Here is a 17,050-nt window from a genome sequence, read left to right as displayed (position 1 = left end):
GGCCTCAAAATGTCATAAAAAACGTCATAGTATAGTAAGGCGTCAAAATCGGACAAAAAAAGTCATACTTTAGTATGACCTCAAAATATCATAAAAAACGTCATAGTATAGTAAGGCGTTTTTTTCGGGCAAAAAAAGTCAAAATTTTTTTCGGCCTCAAAATGTCATAAAAAACGTCATAGTATAGTAAGGCGTCAAAATCGGACAAAAAAAGTCATACTTTAGTATGACCTCAAAATATCATAAAAAACGTCATAGTATAGTAAGGCGTCAAAATCGGACAAAAAAAGTCATACTTTAGTATGACCTCAAAATATCATAAAAAACGTCATAGTATAGTAAGGCGTCAAAATCGGACAAAAAAAGTCATACTTTAGTATGACCTCAAAATATCATAAAAAACGTCATAGTATAGTAAGGCGTTTTTTTCGGGCAAAAAAAGTCAAAAATTTTTTCGGCCTCAAAATGTCATAAAAAACGTCATAGTATAGTAAGGCGTCAAAATCGGACAAAAAAAGTCATACTTTAGTATGACCTCAAAATATCATAAAAAACATCATAGTATAGTAAGGCGTTTTTTTCGGGCAAAAAAAGTCAACATTTTTTTCGGCCTCAAAATGTCATAAAAAACGTCATAGTATAGTAAGGCGTTTTTTTCGGGCAAAAAAAGTCCAAATTTTTTTCGGCCTCAGAATGTCATAAAAAACGTCATAGTATAGCAAGGCGTTTTTTTCGGGCAAAAAAGGCCAAATTTTTTTCAAAATGTCATAAAAAACATCATAGTATAGTAAGGCGTCAAAATCGGACAAAAAAAGTCATACTTTAGTATGACCTCAAAATATCATAAAAAACGTCATAGTATAGTAAGGCGTTTTTTTCGGGCAAAAAAAGTCAAAATTTTTTTCGGCCTCAAAATGTCATAAAAAAGGTCATAGTATAGTAAGGCGTCAAAATCGGACAAAAAAAGTCATACTTTAGTATGACCTCAAAATATCATAAAAAACGTCATAGTATAGTAAGGCGTTTTTTTCGGGCAAAAAAAGTCCAAATTTTTTTCGGCCTCAAAATGTCATAAAAAACGTCATAGTATAGTAAGGCGTCAAAATCGGACAAAAAAAGTCATACTTTAGTATGACCTCAAAATATCATAAAAAACGTCATAGTATAGTAAGGCGTTTTTTCGGGCAAAAAAAGTCAAAATTTTTTTCGGCCTCAAAATGTCATAAAAAATGTCATAGTATAGTAAGGCGTCAAAATCGGACAAAAAAAGTCATACTTTAGTATGACCTCAAAATATCATAAAAAACGTCATAGTATAGTAAGGTGTCAAAATCGGACAAAAAAAGTCATACTTTAGTATGACCTCAAAATATCATAAAAAACGTCATACTATAGTAAGGCGTTTTTTTCGGGCAAAAAAAGTCAAAATTTTTTTCGGCCTCAAAATGTCATAAAAAACATCATAGTATAGTAAGGCGTTTTTTTCGGGCAAAAAAAGTCATACTTTAGTGTGACCTCAAAATATCATAAAAAACGTCATAGTATAGTAAGGCGTTTTTTTCGGGCAAAAAAAGTCCAAATTTTTTTCGGCCTCAAAATGTCATAAAAAACGTCATACTATAGTAAGGCGTTTTTTTCGGGCAAAAAAAGTCAAAAAATTTTTCGGCCTCAAAATGTCATAAAAAACGTCATAGTATAGTAAGGCATTTTTTTCGGGCAAAAAAAGTCCAAATTTTTTTCGGCCTCAAAATGTCATAAAAAACGTCATAGTATAGTAAGGCGTCAAAATCGGACAAAAAAAGTCATACTTTAGTATGACCTCAAAATATCATAAAAAACGTCATAGTATAGTAAGGCGTTTTTTTCGGGCAAAAAAAGTCAAAAATTTTTTCGGCCTCAAAATGTCATAAAAAACGTCATAGTATAGTAAGGCGTCAAAATCGGACAAAAAAAGTCATACTTTAGTATGACCTCAAAATATCATAAAAAACGTCATAGTATAGTAAGGCGTCAAAATCGGACAAAAAAAGTCATACTTTAGTATGACCTCAAAATATCATAAAAAACGTCATACTATAGTAAGGCGTTTTTTTCGGGCAAAAAAAGTCAAAATTTTTTTTCAAAATGTCATAAAAAACATCATAGTATAGTAAGGCGTTTTTTTCGGGCAAAAAAAGTCCAAATTTTTTTCGGCCTCAAAATGTCATAAAAAACGTCATAGTATAGTAAGGCGTTTTTTTCGGGCAAAAAAAGTCCAAATTTTTTTCGGCCTCAGAATGTCATAAAAAACGTCATAGTATAGCAAGGCGTTTTTTTCGGGCAAAAAAGGCCAAATTTTTTTCAAAATGTCATAAAAAACATCATAGTATAGTAAGGCGTCAAAATCGAACAAAAAAAGTCATACTTTAGTATGACCTCAAAATATCATAAAAAACGTCATACTATAGTAAGGCGTTTTTTTCGGGCAAAAAAAGTCAAAAAATTTTTTCAAAATGTCATAAAAAACATCATAGTATAGTAAGGCGTTTTTTTCGGGCAAAAAAAGTCAAAAATTTTTTCGGCCTCAAAATGTCATAAAAAACGTCATAGTATAGTAAGGCGTTTTTTTCGGGCAAAAAAAGTCCAAATTTTTTTCGGCCTCAGAATGTCATAAAAAACGTCATAGTATAGCAAGGCGTTTTTTTCGGGCAAAAAAAGGCCAAATTTTTTTCGGCCTCAAAATGTCATAAAAAACGTCATAGTATAGTAAGGTGTCAAATTCGGACAAAAAAAGTCATACTTTAGTATGACCTCAAAATATCATAAAAAACGTCATACTATAGTAAGGCGTTTTTTTCGGGCAAAAAAAGTCAAAATTTTTTTCGGCCTCAAAATGTCATAAAAAACGTCATAGCATAGTAAGGCGTTTTTTTCGGGCAAAAAAAGTCAAAATTTTTTTCGGCCTCAAAATGTCATAAAAAACGTCATAGTATAGTAAGGCGTCAAAATCGGACAAAAAAAGTCATACTTTAGTATGACCTCAAAATATCATAAAAAACGTCATAGTATAGTAAGGCGTTTTTTTCGGGCAAAAAAAGGCCAAATTTTTTTCGGCCTCAAAATGTCATAAAAAACGTCATAGTATAGTAAGGCGTTTTTTTCGGGCAAAAAAGTCCAAATTTTTTTCGGCCTCAAAATGTCATAAAAAACGTCATAGTATAGTAAGGCGTCAAAATCGGACAAAAAAAGTCATACTTTAGTATGACCTCAAAATATCATAAAAAACGTCATAGTATAGTAAGGCGTTTTTTTCGGGCAAAAAAAGTCCAAATTTTTTTCGGCCTCAAAATGTCATAAAAAACGTCATACTATAGTAAGGCGTTTTTTTCGGGCAAAAAAAGTCCAAATTTTTTTCGGCCTCAAAATGTCATAAAAAACGTCATAGTATAGTAAGGCGTTTTTTTCGGGCAAAAAAAGTCCAAATTTTTTTCGGCCTCAAAATGTCATAAAAAACATCATAATATAGTAAGGCGTCAAAATCGGACAAAAAAAGTCATACTTTAGTATGACCTCAAAATATCATAAAAAACGTCATAGTATAGTAAGGCGTTTTTTTCGGGCAAAAAAAGTCCAAATTTTTTTCGGCCTCAAAATGTCATAAAAAACGTCATAGTATAGTAAGGCGTCAAAATCGGACAAAAAAAGTCATACTTTAGTATGACCTCAAAATATCATAAAAAACGTCATAGTATAGTAAGGCGTTTTTTCGGGCAAAAAAAGTCCAAATTTTTTTCGGCCTCAAAATGTCATAAAAAATGTCATAGTATAGTAAGGCGTCAAAATCGGACAAAAAAAGTCATACTTTAGTATGACCTCAAAATATCATAAAAAACGTCATAGTATAGTAAGGTGTCAAAATCGGACAAAAAAAGTCATACTTTAGTATGACCTCAAAATATCATAAAAAACGTCATACTATAGTAAGGCGTTTTTTTTCGGGCAAAAAAAGTCAAAATTTTTTTCGGTCTCAAAATGTCATAAAAAACATCATAGTATAGTAAGGCGTTTTTTTCGGGCAAAAAAAATCAAAATTTTTTTCGGCCTCAAAATGTCATAAAAAACGTCATAGTATAGTAAGGCGTTTTTTTCGGGCAAAAAAAGTCCAAATTTTTTTCGGCCTCAGAATGTCATAAAAAACGTCATAGTATAGCAAGGCGTTTTTTTCGGGCAAAAAAAGGCCAAATTTTTTTCGGCCTCAAAATGTCATAAAAAACGTCATAGTATAGTAAGGTGTCAAATTCGGACAAAAAAAGTCATACTTTAGTATGACCTCAAAATATCATAAAAAACGTCATACTATAGTAAGGCGTTTTTTTCGGGCAAAAAAAGTCAAAATTTTTTTCGGCCTCAAAATGTCATAAAAAACGTCATAGCATAGTAAGGTGTTTTTTTCGGGCAAAAAAAGTCAAAATTTTTTTCGGCCTCAAAATGTCATAAAAAACGTCATAGTATAGTAAGGCGTCAAAATCGGACAAAAAAAGTCATACTTTAGTATGACCTCAAAATATCATAAAAAACGTCATAGTATAGTAAGGCGTTTTTTTCGGGCAAAAAAAGTCAAAATTTTTTTCGGCCTCAAAATGTCATAAAAAACGTCATAGTATAGTAAGGCGTTTTTTTCGGGCAAAAAAAGTCCAAATTTTTTTCGGCCTCAAAATGTCATAAAAAACGTCATAGTATAGTAAGGCGTTTTTTTCGGGCAAAAAAAGTCCAAATTTTTTTCGGCCTCAAAATGTCATAAAAAACGTCATAGTATAGTAAGGCGTCAAAATCGGACAAAAAAAGTCATACTTTAGTATGACCTCAAAATATCATAAAAAACGTCATAGTATAGTAAGGCGTTTTTTTCGGGCAAAAAAAGTCCAAATTTTTTTCGGCCTCAAAATGTCATAAAAAACGTCATAGTATAGTAAGGCGTCAAAATCGGACAAAAAAAGTCATACTTTAGTATGACCTCAAAATATCATAAAAAACGTCATAGTATAGTAAGGCGTCAAAATCGGACAAAAAAAGTCATACTTTAGTATGACCTCAAAATATCATAAAAAACGTCATAGTATAGTAAGGCGTCAAAATCGGACAAAAAAAGTCATACTTTAGTATGACCTCAAAATATCATAAAAAACGTCATACTATAGTAAGGCGTTTTTTTCGGGCAAAAAAAGTCAAAATTTTTTTCGGCCTCAAAATGTCATAAAAAACGTCATAGTATAGTAAGGCGTTTTTTTCGGGCAAAAAAAGTCCAAATTTTTTTCGGCCTCAAAATGTCATAAAAAACGTCATACTATAGTAAGGCGTTTTTTTCGGGCAAAAAAAGTCAAAATTTTTTTCGGCCTCAAAATGTCATAAAAAACGTCATAGTATAGTAAGGCGTTTTTTTCGGGCAAAAAAAGTCAAAATTTTTTTCGGCCTCAAAATGTCATAAAAAACGTCATAGTATTGTAAGGCGTTTCTTCCGGGCAAAAAAAGTCAAAATTTTTTTCGGCCTCAAAATGTCATAAAAAAGGTCATAGTATAGTAAGGCGTCAAAATCGGACAAAAAAAGTCATACTTTAGTATGACCTCAAAATATCATAAAAAACGTCATAGTATAGTAAGGCGTTTTTTTCGGGCAAAAAAAGTCCAAATTTTTTTCGGCCTCAAAATGTCATAAAAAACGTCATAGTATAGTAAGGCGTCAAAATCGGACAAAAAAAGTCATACTTTAGTATGACCTCAAAATATCATAAAAAACGTCATACTATAGTAAGGCGTTTTTTTCGGGCAAAAAAGGCCAAATTTTTTTCAAAATGTCATAAAAAACATCATAGTATAGTAAGGCGTCAAAATCGGACAAAAAAAGTCATACTTTAGTATGACCTCAAAATATCATAAAAAACGTCATACTATAGTAAGGCGTTTTTTTCGGGCAAAAAAAGTCAAAAATTTTTTTCAAAATGTCATAAAAAACATCATAGTATAGTAAGGCGTTTTTTTCGGGCAAAAAAAGTCCAAATTTTTTTCGGCCTCAAAATGTCATAAAAAACGTCATACTATAGTAAGGCGTTTTTTTCGGGCAAAAAAAGTCAACATTTTTTTCGGCCTCAAAATGTCATAAAAAACGTCATAGTATAGTAAGGCGTCAAAATCGGACAAAAAAAGTCATACTTTAGTATGACCTCAAAATATCATAAAAAACGTCATAGTATAGTAAGGCGTTTTTTTCGGGCAAAAAAAGTCCAAATTTTTTTCGGCCTCAAAATGTCATAAAAAAACGTCATAGTATAGTAAGGCGTCAAAATTGGACAAAAAAAGTCATACTTTAGTATGATCTCAAAATATCATAAAAAACGTCATAGTATAGTAAGGCGTTTTTTTCGGGCAAAAAAAGTCCAAATTTTTTTCGGCCTCAAAATGTCATAAAAAACGTCATAGTATAGTAAGGCGTCAAAATCGGACAAAAAAAGTCATACTTTAGTATGACCTCAAAATATCATAAAAAACGTCATAGTATAGTAAGGCGTCAAAATCGGACAAAAAAAGTCATACTTTAGTATGACCTCAAAATATCATAAAAAACGTCATAGTATAGTAAGGCGTCAAAATCGGACAAAAAAAGTCATACTTTAGTATGACCTCAAAATATCATAAAAAACGTCATAGTATAGTAAGGCGTTTTTTTCGGGCAAAAAAAGTCAAAAATTTTTTCGGCCTCAAAATGTCATAAAAAACGTCATAGTATAGTAAGGCGTCAAAATCGGACAAAAAAAGTCATACTTTAGTATGACCTCAAAATATCATAAAAAACATCATAGTATAGTAAGGCGTTTTTTTCGGGCAAAAAAAGTCAACATTTTTTTCGGCCTCAAAATGTCATAAAAAACGTCATAGTATAGTAAGGCGTTTTTTTCGGGCAAAAAAAGTCCAAATTTTTTTCGGCCTCAGAATGTCATAAAAAACGTCATAGTATAGCAAGGCGTTTTTTTCGGGCAAAAAAGGCCAAATTTTTTTCGGCCTCAAAATGTCATAAAAAACGTCATACTATAGTAAGGCGTTTTTTTCGGGCAAAAAAAGTCAAAATTTTTTTCGGCCTCAAAATGTCATAAAAAACGTCATAGTATAGTAAGGCGTTTTTTTCGGGCAAAAAAAGTCAAAATTTTTTTCGGCCTCAAAATGTCATAAAAAACGTCATAGTATTGTAAGGCGTTTCTTCCGGGCAAAAAAAGTCAAAATTTTTTTCGGCCTCAAAATGTCATAAAAAAGGTCATAGTATAGTAAGGCGTCAAAATCGGACAAAAAAAGTCATACTTTAGTATGACCTCAAAATATCATAAAAAACGTCATAGTATAGTAAGGCGTTTTTTTCGGGCAAAAAAAGTCCAAATTTTTTTCGGCCTCAAAATGTCATAAAAAACGTCATAGTATAGTAAGGCGTCAAAATCGGACAAAAAAAGTCATACTTTAGTATGACCTCAAAATATCATAAAAAACGTCATAGTATAGTAAGGCGTTTTTTCGGGCAAAAAAAGTCAAAATTTTTTTCGGCCTCAAAATGTCATAAAAAATGTCATAGTATAGTAAGGCGTCAAAATCGGACAAAAAAAGTCATACTTTAGTATGACCTCAAAATATCATAAAAAACGTCATAGTATAGTAAGGTGTCAAAATCGGACAAAAAAAGTCATACTTTAGTATGACCTCAAAATATCATAAAAAACGTCATACTATAGTAAGGCGTTTTTTTCGGGCAAAAAAAGTCAAAATTTTTTTCGGTCTCAAAATGTCATAAAAAACATCATAGTATAGTAAGGCGTTTTTTTCGGGCAAAAAAAGTCATACTTTAGTGTGACCTCAAAATATCATAAAAAACGTCATAGTATAGTAAGGCGTTTTTTTCGGGCAAAAAAAGTCCAAATTTTTTTCGGCCTCAAAATGTCATAAAAAACGTCATACTATAGTAAGGCGTTTTTTTCGGGCAAAAAAAGTCAAAAATATTTTCGGCCTCAAAATGTCATAAAAAACGTCATAATATAGTAAGGCGTTTTTTTCGGGCAAAAAAAGTCCAAATTTTTTTCGGCCTCAAAATGTCATAAAAAACGTCATAGTATAGTAAGGCGTCAAAATCGGACAAAAAAAGTCATACTTTAGTATGACCTCAAAATATCATAAAAAACGTCATAGTATAGTAAGGCGTTTTTTTCGGGCAAAAAAAGTCCAAATTTTTTTCGGCCTCAAAATGTCATAAAAAACGTCATAGTATAGTAAGGCGTCAAAATCGGACAAAAAAAGTCATACTTTAGTATGACCTCAAAATATCATAAAAAACGTCATAGTATAGTAAGGCGTTTTTTCGGGCAAAAAAAGTCCAAATTTTTTTCGGCCTCAAAATGTCATAAAAAACGTCATAGTATAGTAAGGCGTCAAAATCGGACAAAAAAAGTCATACTTTAGTATGACCTCAAAATATCATAAAAAACGTCATAGTATAGTAAGGTGTCAAAATCGGACAAAAAAAGTCATACTTTAGTATGACCTCAAAATATCATAAAAAACGTCATACTATAGTAAGGCGTTTTTTTCGGGCAAAAAAAGTCAAAATTTTTTTCGGCCTCAAAATGTCATAAAAAACGTCATAGTATAGTAAGGCGTTTTTTTCGGGCAAAAAAAGTCATACTTTAGTGTGACCTCAAAATATCATAAAAAACGTCATAGTATAGTAAGGCGTTTTTTTCGGGCAAAAAAAGTCCAAATTTTTTTCGGCCTCAAAATGTCATAAAAAACGTCATACTATAGTAAGGCGTTTTTTTCGGGCAAAGAAAGTCAAAAATTTTTTCGGCCTCAAAATGTCATAAAAAACGTCATAGTATAGTAAGGCGTTTTTTTCGGGCAAAAAAAGTCCAAATTTTTTTCGGCCTCAAAATGTCATAAAAAACGTCATAGTATAGTAAGGCGTCAAAATCGGACAAAAAAAGTCATACTTTAGTATGACCTCAAAATATCATAAAAAACGTCATAGTATAGTAAGGCGTTTTTTTCGGGCAAAAAAAGTCAAAAATTTTTTCGGCCTCAAAATGTCATAAAAAACGTCATAGTATAGTAAGGCGTCAAAATCGGACAAAAAAAGTCATACTTTAGTATGACCTCAAAATATCATAAAAAACGTCATAGTATAGTAAGGCGTCAAAATCGGACAAAAAAAGTCATACTTTAGTATGACCTCAAAATATCATAAAAAACGTCATACTATAGTAAGGCGTTTTTTTCGGGCAAAAAAAGTCAAAATTTTTTTCGGCCTCAAAATGTCATAAAAAACGTCATAGTATAGTAAGGCGTTTTTTTCGGGCAAAAAAAGTCCAAATTTTTTTCGGCCTCAGAATGTCATAAAAAACGTCATAGTATAGCAAGGCGTTTTTTTCGGGCAAAAAAGGCCAAATTTTTTTCAAAATGTCATAAAAAACATCATAGTATAGTAAGGCGTCAAAATCGGACAAAAAAAGTCATACTTTAGTATGACCTCAAAATATCATAAAAAACGTCATACTATAGTAAGGCGTTTTTTTCGGGCAAAAAAAGTCAAAAATTTTTTTCAAAATGTCATAAAAAACATCATAGTATAGTAAGGCGTTTTTTTCGGGCAAAAAAAGTCAAAATTTTTTTCGGCCTCAAAATGTCATAAAAAACGTCATAGTATAGTAAGGCGTTTTTTTCGGGCAAAAAAAGTCCAAATTTTTTTCGGCCTCAGAATGTCATAAAAAACGTCATAGTATAGCAAGGCGTTTTTTTCGGGCAAAAAAAGGCCAAATTTTTTTCGGCCTCAAAATGTCATAAAAAACGTCATAGTATAGTAAGGCGTCAAAATCGGACAAAAAAAGTCATACTTTAGTATGACCTCAAAATATCATAAAAAACGTCATAGTATAGTAAGGCGTCAAAATCGGACAAAAAAAGTCATACTTTAGTATGACCTCAAAATATCATAAAAAACGTCATACTATAGTAAGGCGTTTTTTTCGGGCAAAAAAAGTCAAAATTTTTTTCGGCCTCAAAATGTCATAAAAAACGTCATAGTATAGTAAGGCGTTTTTTTCGGGCAAAAAAAGTCCAAATTTTTTTCGGCCTCAGAATGTCATAAAAAACGTCATAGTATAGCAAGGCGTTTTTTTCGGGCAAAAAAGGCCAAATTTTTTTCAAAATGTCATAAAAAACATCATAGTATAGTAAGGCGTCAAAATCGGACAAAAAAAGTCATACTTTAGTATGACCTCAAAATATCATAAAAAACGTCATACTATAGTAAGGCGTTTTTTTCGGGCAAAAAAAGTCAAAAATTTTTTTCAAAATGTCATAAAAAACATCATAGTATAGTAAGGCGTTTTTTTCGGGCAAAAAAAGTCCAAATTTTTTTCGGCCTCAAAATGTCATAAAAAACGTCATAGTATAGTAAGGCGTTTTTTTCGGGCAAAAAAAGTCCAAATTTTTTTCGGCCTCAGAATGTCATAAAAAACGTCATAGTATAGCAAGGCGTTTTTTTCGGGCAAAAAAAGGCCAAATTTTTTTCGGCCTCAAAATGTCATAAAAAACGTCATAGTATAGTAAGGTGTCAAATTCGGACAAAAAAAGTCATACTTTAGTATGACCTCAAAATATCATAAAAAACGTCATACTATAGTAAGGCGTTTTTTTCGGGCAAAAAAAGTCAACATTTTTTTCGGCCTCAAAATGTCATAAAAAACGTCATAGTATAGTAAGGCGTCAAAATCGGACAAAAAAAGTCATACTTTAGTATGACCTCAAAATATCATAAAAAACGTCATAGTATAGTAAGGCGTTTTTTTCGGGCAAAAAAAGTCAAAATTTTTTTCGGCCTCAAAATGTCATAAAAAACGTCATAGTATAGTAAGGCGTTTTTTTCGGGCAAAAAAAGTCCAAATTTTTTTCGGCCTCAAAATGTCATAAAAAACGTCATAGTATAGTAAGGCGTTTTTTTCGGCCAAAAAAAGTCCAAATTTTTTTCGGCCTCAAAATGTCATAAAAAACGTCATAGTATAGTAAGGCGTCAAAATCGGACAAAAAAAGTCATACTTTAGTATGACCTCAAAATATCATAAAAAACGTCATAGTATAGTAAGGCGTTTTTTTCGGGCAAAAAAAGTCAAAATTTTTTTCGGCCTCAAAATGTCATAAAAAAACGTCATAGTATAGTAAGGCGTCAAAATTGGACAAAAAAAGTCATACTTTAGTATGATCTCAAAATATCATAAAAAACGTCATAGTATAGTAAGGCGTTTTTTTCGGGCAAAAAAAGTCCAAATTTTTTTCGGCCTCAAAATGTCATAAAAAACGTCATAGTATAGTAAGGCGTCAAAATCGGACAAAAAAAGTCATACTTTAGTATGACCTCAAAATATCATAAAAAACGTCATAGTATAGTAAGGCGTCAAAATCGGACAAAAAAAGTCATACTTTAGTATGACCTCAAAATATCATAAAAAACGTCATAGTATAGTAAGGCGTCAAAATCGGACAAAAAAAGTCATACTTTAGTATGACCTCAAAATATCATAAAAAACGTCATAGTATAGTAAGGCGTTTTTTTCGGGCAAAAAAAGTCAAAAATTTTTTCGGCCTCAAAATGTCATAAAAAACGTCATAGTATAGTAAGGCGTCAAAATCGGACAAAAAAAGTCATACTTTAGTATGACCTCAAAATATCATAAAAAACATCATAGTATAGTAAGGCGTTTTTTTCGGGCAAAAAAAGTCAACATTTTTTTCGGCCTCAAAATGTCATAAAAAACGTCATAGTATAGTAAGGCGTTTTTTTCGGGCAAAAAAAGTCCAAATTTTTTTCGGCCTCAGAATGTCATAAAAAACGTCATAGTATAGCAAGGCGTTTTTTTCGGGCAAAAAAGGCCAAATTTTTTTCAAAATGTCATAAAAAACATCATAGTATAGTAAGGCGTCAAAATCGGACAAAAAAAGTCATACTTTAGTATGACCTCAAAATATCATAAAAAACGTCATAGTATAGTAAGGCGTTTTTTTCGGGCAAAAAAAGTCAAAATTTTTTTCGGCCTCAAAATGTCATAAAAAAGGTCATAGTATAGTAAGGCGTCAAAATCGGACAAAAAAAGTCATACTTTAGTATGACCTCAAAATATCATAAAAAACGTCATAGTATAGTAAGGCGTTTTTTTCGGGCAAAAAAAGTCCAAATTTTTTTCGGCCTCAAAATGTCATAAAAAACGTCATAGTATAGTAAGGCGTCAAAATCGGACAAAAAAAGTCATACTTTAGTATGACCTCAAAATATCATAAAAAACGTCATAGTATAGTAAGGCGTTTTTTCGGGCAAAAAAAGTCAAAAATTTTTTCGGCCTCAAAATGTCATAAAAAATGTCATAGTATAGTAAGGCGTCAAAATCGGACAAAAAAAGTCATACTTTAGTATGACCTCAAAATATCATAAAAAACGTCATAGTATAGTAAGGTGTCAAAATCGGACAAAAAAAGTCATACTTTAGTATGACCTCAAAATATCATAAAAAACGTCATACTATAGTAAGGCGTTTTTTTCGGGCAAAAAAAGTCAAAATTTTTTTCGGCCTCAAAATGTCATAAAAAACATCATAGTATAGTAAGGCGTTTTTTTCGGGCAAAAAAAGTCATACTTTAGTGTGACCTCAAAATATCATAAAAAACGTCATAGTATAGTAAGGCGTTTTTTTCGGGCAAAAAAAGTCCAAATTTTTTTCGGCCTCAAAATGTCATAAAAAACGTCATACTATAGTAAGGCGTTTTTTTCGGGCAAAAAAAGTCAAAAATTTTTTCGGCCTCAAAATGTCATAAAAAACGTCATAGTATAGTAAGGCATTTTTTTCGGGCAAAAAAAGTCCAAATTTTTTTCGGCCTCAAAATGTCATAAAAAACGTCATAGTATAGTAAGGCGTCAAAATCGGACAAAAAAAGTCATACTTTAGTATGACCTCAAAATATCATAAAAAACGTCATAGTATAGTAAGGCGTTTTTTTCGGGCAAAAAAAGTCAAAAATTTTTTCGGCCTCAAAATGTCATAAAAAACGTCATAGTATAGTAAGGCGTCAAAATCGGACAAAAAAAGTCATACTTTAGTATGACCTCAAAATATCATAAAAAACGTCATAGTATAGTAAGGCGTCAAAATCGGACAAAAAAAGTCATACTTTAGTATGACCTCAAAATATCATAAAAAACGTCATAGTATAGTAAGGCGTCAAAATCGGACAAAAAAAGTCATACTTTAGTATGACCTCAAAATATCATAAAAAACGTCATACTATAGTAAGGCGTTTTTTTCGGGCAAAAAAAGTCAAAATTTTTTTTCAAAATGTCATAAAAAACATCATAGTATAGTAAGGCGTTTTTTTCGGGCAAAAAAAGTCCAAATTTTTTTCGGCCTCAAAATGTCATAAAAAACGTCATAGTATAGTAAGGCGTTTTTTTCGGGCAAAAAAAGTCCAAATTTTTTTCGGCCTCAGAATGTCATAAAAAACGTCATAGTATAGCAAGGCGTTTTTTTCGGGCAAAAAAGGCCAAATTTTTTTCAAAATGTCATAAAAAACATCATAGTATAGTAAGGCGTCAAAATCGGACAAAAAAAGTCATACTTTAGTATGACCTCAAAATATCATAAAAAACGTCATACTATAGTAAGGCGTTTTTTTCGGGCAAAAAAAGTCAAAAAATTTTTTCAAAATGTCATAAAAAACATCATAGTATAGTAAGGCGTTTTTTTCGGGCAAAAAAAGTCAAAAATTTTTTCGGCCTCAAAATGTCATAAAAAACGTCATAGTATAGTAAGGCGTTTTTTTCGGGCAAAAAAAGTCCAAATTTTTTTCGGCCTCAGAATGTCATAAAAAACGTCATAGTATAGCAAGGCGTTTTTTTCGGGCAAAAAAAGGCCAAATTTTTTTCGGCCTCAAAATGTCATAAAAAACGTCATAGTATAGTAAGGTGTCAAATTCGGACAAAAAAAGTCATACTTTAGTATGACCTCAAAATATCATAAAAAACGTCATACTATAGTAAGGCGTTTTTTTCGGGCAAAAAAAGTCCAAATTTTTTTCGGCCTCAAAATGTCATAAAAAACGTCATAGTATAGTAAGGCGTCAAAATCGGACAAAAAAAGTCATACTTTAGTATGACCTCAAAATATCATAAAAAACGTCATAGTATAGTAAGGCGTCAAAATCGGACAAAAAAAGTCATACTTTAGTATGACCTCAAAATATCATAAAAAACGTCATAGTATAGTAAGGCGTCAAAATCGGACAAAAAAAGTCATACTTTAGTATGACCTCAAAATATCATAAAAAACGTCATACTATAGTAAGGCGTTTTTTTCGGGCAAAAAAAGTCAAAATTTTTTTCGGCCTCAAAATGTCATAAAAAACGTCATAGTATAGTAAGGCGTTTTTTTCGGGCAAAAAAAGTCCAAATTTTTTTCGGCCTCAAAATGTCATAAAAAACGTCATACTATAGTAAGGCGTTTTTTTCGGGCAAAAAAAGTCAAAATTTTTTTCGGCCTCAAAATGTCATAAAAAACGTCATAGTATAGTAAGGCGTTTTTTTCGGGCAAAAAAAGTCAAAATTTTTTTCGGCCTCAAAATGTCATAAAAAACGTCATAGTATTGTAAGGCGTTTCTTCCGGGCAAAAAAAGTCAAAATTTTTTTCGGCCTCAAAATGTCATAAAAAAGGTCATAGTATAGTAAGGCGTCAAAATCGGACAAAAAAAGTCATACTTTAGTATGACCTCAAAATATCATAAAAAACGTCATAGTATAGTAAGGCGTTTTTTTCGGGCAAAAAAAGTCCAAATTTTTTTCGGCCTCAAAATGTCATAAAAAACGTCATAGTATAGTAAGGCGTCAAAATCGGACAAAAAAAGTCATACTTTAGTATGACCTCAAAATATCATAAAAAACGTCATAGTATAGTAAGGCGTTTTTTCGGGCAAAAAAAGTCCAAATTTTTTTCGGCCTCAAAATGTCATAAAAAATGTCATAGTATAGTAAGGCGTCAAAATCGGACAAAAAAAGTCATACTTTAGTATGACCTCAAAATATCATAAAAAACGTCATAGTATAGTAAGGTGTCAAAATCGGACAAAAAAAGTCATACTTTAGTATGACCTCAAAATATCATAAAAAACGTCATACTATAGTAAGGCGTTTTTTTCGGGCAAAAAAAGTCAAAATTTTTTTCGGTCTCAAAATGTCATAAAAAACATCATAGTATAGTAAGGCGTTTTTTTCGGGCAAAAAAAGTCAAAATTTTTTTCGGCCTCAAAATGTCATAAAAAACGTCATAGTATAGTAAGGCGTTTTTTTCGGGCAAAAAAAGTCCAAATTTTTTTCGGCCTCAGAATGTCATAAAAAACGTCATAGTATAGCAAGGCGTTTTTTTCGGGCAAAAAAAGGCCAAATTTTTTTCGGCCTCAAAATGTCATAAAAAACGTCATAGTATAGTAAGGTGTCAAATTCGGACAAAAAAAGTCATACTTTAGTATGACCTCAAAATATCATAAAAAACGTCATACTATAGTAAGGCGTTTTTTTCGGGCAAAAAAAGTCAAAATTTTTTTCGGCCTCAAAATGTCATAAAAAACGTCATAGCATAGTAAGGTGTTTTTTTCGGGCAAAAAAAGTCCAAATTTTTTTCGGCCTCAAAATGTCATAAAAAACGTCATAGTATAGTAAGGCGTCAAAATCGGACAAAAAAAGTCATACTTTAGTATGACCTCAAAATATCATAAAAAACGTCATAGTATAGTAAGGCGTTTTTTTCGGGCAAAAAAAGTCAAAATTTTTTTCGGCCTCAAAATGTCATAAAAAACGTCATAGTATAGTAAGGCGTTTTTTTCGGGCAAAAAAAGTCCAAATTTTTTTCGGCCTCAAAATGTCATAAAAAACGTCATAGTATAGTAAGGCGTTTTTTTCGGGCAAAAAAAGTCCAAATTTTTTTCGGCCTCAAAATGTCATAAAAAACGTCATAGTATAGTAAGGCGTCAAAATCGGACAAAAAAAGTCATACTTTAGTATGACCTCAAAATATCATAAAAAACGTCATAGTATAGTAAGGCGTTTTTTTCGGGCAAAAAAAGTCCAAATTTTTTTCGGCCTCAAAATGTCATAAAAAAACGTCATAGTATAGTAAGGCGTCAAAATTGGACAAAAAAAGTCATACTTTAGTATGATCTCAAAATATCATAAAAAACGTCATAGTATAGTAAGGCGTTTTTTTCGGGCAAAAAAAGTCCAAATTTTTTTCGGCCTCAAAATGTCATAAAAAACGTCATAGTATAGTAAGGCGTCAAAATCGGACAAAAAAAGTCATACTTTAGTATGACCTCAAAATATCATAAAAAACGTCATAGTATAGTAAGGCGTCAAAATCGGACAAAAAAAGTCATACTTTAGTATGACCTCAAAATATCATAAAAAACGTCATAGTATAGTAAGGCGTCAAAATCGGACAAAAAAAGTCATACTTTAGTATGACCTCAAAATATCATAAAAAAGTCATAGTATAGTAAGGCGTCAAATTCGGACAAAAAAAGTCATACTTTAGTATGACCTCAAAATATCATAAAAAACGTCATATTATAGTAAGGCGTTTTTTTCGGGCAAAAAAAGTCAAAATTTTTTTCGGCCTCAAAATGTCATAAAAAACGTCATAGTATAGTAAGGCGTTTTTTTCGGGCAAAAAAAGTCCAAATTTTTTTCGGCCTCAAAATGTCATAAAAAACGTCATAGTATAGTAAGGCGTCAAAATCGGACAAAAAAAGTCATACTTTAGTATGACCTCAAAATATCATAAAAAACGTCATAGTATAGTAAGGCGTTTTTTTCGGCCTCAAAATGTCATAAAAAACGTCATAGTATAGTAAGGCGTAAAAATCGGACAAAAAAAGTCATACTTTAGTATGACCTCAAAATATCATAAAAAATGTCATAGTATAGTAAGGCGTTTTTTTCGGGCAAAAAAAGTCA

Source organism: Toxotes jaculatrix, chromosome 2 (genome assembly GCF_017976425.1).
Source record: "Toxotes jaculatrix isolate fToxJac2 chromosome 2, fToxJac2.pri, whole genome shotgun sequence".
Lineage (NCBI taxonomy): Eukaryota > Metazoa > Chordata > Actinopteri > Toxotidae > Toxotes > Toxotes jaculatrix.
Note: the sequence above shows the minus strand (reverse complement) of the source record.